Raw genomic sequence first — 5,290 nt, 5'->3', positions numbered from 1 at the left:
AGCCTCTAGTAACTTAGTGACCTCTTTCTGCACCACCTCCTTCATGGCTGGATTTAGCCGCCTCCGTGGTTGAACCACTGGCTTAGCATCGTCTTCCAATAGGATCTTGTGCATGCATCTTGCTGGGCTAATTCCCTTAAGATCACCTATGGACCACCCAAGAGCTGTCTTGTGTGTCCTTAGCACTTCAATTAGTGCTTTCTCTTCCTGTAGATTTAAAGCAGAGCTTATGATCACTGGAAAAGTGTCACCCTCTCCCAGAAATGCATATTTCATGGATGGTGGTAGTGGTTTGAGCTCGGGTTTAGGAGGTTTTTCCTCTTCCTGAGGAATTTTCAGAGGTTCCTTTATTTCCTTTAGTTCCTCCAGATCAGGCTAAACATCTTTAAAGATGTCCTCTAGCTCAGATTCAGGACTTTCAGTCATATTGACCTCCTCCACCAAAGAATCAATAATATCAGCGCTCATGCAGTCATTTGATGTGTCTGGATGCTGCATAGCTTTGACAACATTCAACTTGAACTCATCCTCATTGACTTTCAGGGTTAATTCCCCTTTTTGGACGTCAATGAGGGTTCGTCCAGTTGCTAGGAAAGGTCTTCCTAGAATGAGAGTTGCACTCTTGTGCTCCTCCATTTCCAGCACTACAAAGTCAGTGGGAAAGGCAAATGGCCCAACCTTGACAATCATGTCCTCAATTATGCCTGATGGATATTTAATGGAGCCATCAGCAAGTTGGAGGCATAGTCAGGTTAGTTTGACTTCTTCAGTCAAGTCAAGCTTTCTGATAGTGGATGCAGGTATCAGATTGATGACATCTTGGCTTTATACTCTTCAACCTTAGTTGCTGTAGGTTTATTTCCTACAGAAGTGGTTGGAGAAGCCTGCTTAAGGGGGTTGTTATCAGCACTTGCAAGTGTCTGACCCCTTTGTGGCATTTGAACGCCAGGATTGGGTACTTTTTGGGCGTTTAACGCCAGCTTGTAACCCTTTTCTGGCGTTTGAACGCCAGAATTGGCTACCCATTGGGCGTTTAACGCCACTTTCTTACCCTTTTCTGGCGTTTGAACGCCAGAATCATTCCTCTCTGGGCTCTTACTGTCCTTAGAGGGATTTTAGATAGTTGGTTGGTCATCCTCTGTCAGTTGTTCCTTTGTTAGCTTTCTGCTGCTTTGAGTTGATACATTCAATGTCTTCCCACTCCTTAATTTAACAGCTTGGCATTCTTCTGTTATCTGTTTAGATAGTTGCTGTCTTGTCTGATTCAATTGTGCTTCCATATTCTTGTTATAATTTTTAGTGTCTTGGAGCATCTCTTTAAATTCTGCTAATTGTTTTGTCATAAGGAGTAATTGTTGATTAAGCTCAATAATCTGTTCTTGAGGATTAGGATCAGTAATTACTGCCATAGCTTCTTCTTTTGTAGAGAACTCACTGCTTGAGTATAGATGTTGATTTCTAGCAACAGTATCTATGAGCTCTTGAGCTTCTTCAATCGTCTTCCTCATATGTATAGATCCACTAGCTGAGTGGTCTAGAGACATTTGAGCTTTTTCTGTAAGCCTATAGTAGAAGATGTCTAACTGTACCCACTCTGAAAACATTTCAGAGGGGCATTTTCTTAGCATACCTCTGTACCTCTCCCAGGCATTATAAAGGGATTCATTATCCTCTTGTTTAAAGCCCTGGATGTCCAGCCTTAGCTGTGTCATCCTTTTTGGAGGGTAAAATTGATTCAGGAATTTGTCTGATAACTGTCTCCATGTTTTTATGCTTGCTGTGGGTTGGTTATTCAACCACCTCTTAGCTTGATCTTTACAGCAAATGGAAACAGTAATAATCTGTAGACATCCTGATCCACCTCTTTATCACGTACTGTGTCAGCAATTTGTAAGAACTGTTCCAGAAACTCAGTACGTTCTTCTTGTGGAAGACCGGAATATTGGCAATGTTGCTGCACCATGATAATGAATTGAGGATTTATCTCAAAGCTGCTTGCTTTAATGGGAGGTATACAGATGCTACTCCCATATGCAGCTGTAATGGGGTTAGCATATGACCCCAGAGTCCTTCTGGACTGCTCAATTCCACTTAGGTCCATGATGGAAAAAGAGAAATGATATGGATTCACAAGTAAAGTATAAAATACTTTTTTTTAGGAATGACCGAAAATAATAAAATAAAATAGAAAATAAAATAAAATAAAATTTTGAAAACTAAAATAAAATAAAATAAAAGCAAATTGAAAACTAGATTAAAAAGATTTTAGAATTAACAATTAAAAAGATATGGTTGAAAATTGTTTTGAAAAAGATATGAGTGAAAAGATATAATTTTGAAAATTAATGCAAATTTTCGAAGAATTAAAGGAGAATACAAAGAAGACACCAAACCTAGAAATTTTTAAAAAATCACACACAAATTTTCGAAAACCTAAAGGAAAACACAAAGAAGACACCAAACTTAGAATTTTTAAAGATAAAAGCATGCAATTGACACCAAACTTAAAATATGAAACTAAACTCAAATAAAAGACTCTAAACCAACAAAAATAAAACAGTCCTAATCTAAGCAACAAGATAAACCGTCAGTTGTCCAAACTCGAACAATCCCCGGCAACGGCGCCAAAAACTTGGTGCACGAAATTGCAATCACACTTTTGCAATTCCGCACAACTAACCAGCAAGTGTACTGGGTCATCCAAGTAATACCTTACGTGAGTAAGGGTCGATCCCACGGAGATTGTTGGCTTGAAGCAAGCTATGGTTATCTTGTAACTCTTAGTCAGGATATCAATAATTCTCAGATTTAATTGTGAAAAGTAAAAGAACATGAAATAAATACTTGTTTTGCAGTAATGGAGAACAGGTTGAGGTTTTAGATATGCTCTATCTTCTGAATCTCTGCTTTTCTACTGTCTTCTTCTTCATGCACGCAAGGCTCCTTCCATGGCAAGCTGTATGTAGGGTTTCACCGTTGTCAATGGATACCTCCCATCCTCTCAGTGAAAATGTTCAACGCGCTCTGTCACAGCACGGCAAATCATCTGTCGGTTCTCAATCAGGTTGGAATAGAATCCAGTGATTCTTTTGCGTCTGTCACTAACGCCCAGCCCTCAGGAGTTTGAAGCTCGTCACATTCATTCAATCCTTGAATCCTACTCAGAATACCACAGACAAGGTTTAGACCTTCCGGATTCTCTTGAATGCCGCCAACAATTCTAGCTTATACCACGAAGATTCTGATTAAGGAATCCAAGAGATATTCACTCAATATAAAGTAGAACGGAGGTGGTTGTCAGGCACACGTTCATAGGTGAGAATGATGATGAGTGTCACGGATCATCACATTCATCAAGTTGAGGAACAAGTGATATCTTAGAATAGAAGCAAGCGTGATTGAATGAAAAACAGTAGTAATTGCATTAATCCATCAAGACACAGCAGAGCTCCTCACTGCCAACCATGGGGTTTAGAGACTCATGCCGTAGAAGATACAATAAGAAACGTGTAATGTGTCATGAGATACAGATACAATAGCAAAAAGTCCTATTTGTGGTGAACTAGTGACCTAGGGTTTACAAGAATGAGTAAATGACGTAAAAATCCACTTCTGGGGTCCACTTGGTGTGTGCTTGGGCTGAGCATTGAAGCTTTCATGTGTAGAAAATTTTCCTGGAGTTAAACGCCAGCTTTTGTGCCAGTTTGGGCATTTAACTCCAACTTTTGTGCCAGTTCCGGCATTAAACACTGGGAATTCTGAAGTTGATTTGAAACCCCGGTTTGGGCCATCAATTCTTGGGCAAAGCATGAACTATTATATATTGCTGGAAAGCTCAGGATGTCTACTTTCCAATGCAATTGGGCTTTTGTAGCTCCAGAAAATCTACTTCGAGTGCAGGGAGGTCAGAATCCAACAGCATCTGCAGTCCTTTTTCGGCCTCTGAATCAGATTTTTGCTCAGGTCCCTCAATTTCAGCCAGAAAATATCTGAAATCACAGAAAAATACACAAACTCATAGTAAAGTCCAGAAAACCAAATTTTAAATAAAAACTAATAAAAATATAATAAAAACTAATTAAAACATACTAAAAACATACTAAAAACAATGCCAAAAAGCGTATAAATTATCCGCTCATCAACCATCAGCAGCATACACTATACCATGCTTCATTCACAGAATCAGTAACTAAAGCCCTAGCCATTTTAACGGCATCCGCATCTGACTTTAACTCTTTGAGACCTAACTTCAACTCCATTCCAGGTTCATTCCACCATAGCTTCGCATAACCCTCGTAGCCTAGACCCTTCAGCAAACTCACTATCTCTTGCAGAGACCATTCATTTAGTTCAAAATGCAAGTCTTTCACAACCAACCCACCTAAATATTCTAGTTCATGTTCTGTGTCAATAAATTTTCCTCCGTGATGGAGCTCTATTGTGAACTCTGATTCTCCCATTGCTACACAACAAAAAACGAAAAATGCTAATTAGTGATCCCCTAATCAAACATCACCAACAATGCTAATGACTTTAACGCCATAACGTTCGGCAACTTTTGGAAGAATGAAGAATGGAAAAGAATGTAAAAAAGTGTAACACGTACCTTTGCAACAACAACGACAGTAGCTCCTTCGACAAAGGAGGCCACTAAAGACAATAACAAACCTCGATCACACGGTAGTGGAATGCAAATGCGTTATCCAACAATCAGAAACTGAGATGGGTGAAGTGGAAGGGTTTCTTTTGCCTCAGTGAAAAAGGAGGAAGAGTAAGAGTTATTTTTTCATTACTAAAGATCAAGGGTTATTCCTTTATTAAGGTAGGGGCATTTTTGACAATATAAAATAAGTAAATATATTGATGATTATAAAAAACGTTTGTAATTAGGTATATCCAATTTTGAAACAGAATATTCCATTAACCCAAACGTTTTTTGTCACTGTAAGAACCCAATTAAAACAAAAAATTAGTATAAGAACTCAATTAAAAGAAAAAAAATTATAGGGACTTAATTAAAAATTTGGTCAAACTATAAAGACCAACAGAGTAATTAAACCTTTAGTTTACTCAAATTTAATTTTACAAAGTATAATCCAAATCCACACTAGTTTGCAATGTTTTAAGCTTCATATCTAACCAGGCATGGCAACAACGCTGGCACCGAGAGAGTAATTTATTTAATTTCAACCATACCCTGTCCGCAGCAGAGATAAGCTACAAAGTTATGGAGATTTCATGACAAACAGATAAGCAAATTCATGCATTGGAAAAACGAAAGCAGAAATAA

The sequence above is a fragment of the Arachis duranensis genome, chromosome 6, assembly GCF_000817695.3.
Source record: "Arachis duranensis cultivar V14167 chromosome 6, aradu.V14167.gnm2.J7QH, whole genome shotgun sequence".
Classification (NCBI taxonomy): Eukaryota; Viridiplantae; Streptophyta; class Magnoliopsida; order Fabales; family Fabaceae; genus Arachis; species Arachis duranensis.
Note: the sequence above shows the minus strand (reverse complement) of the source record.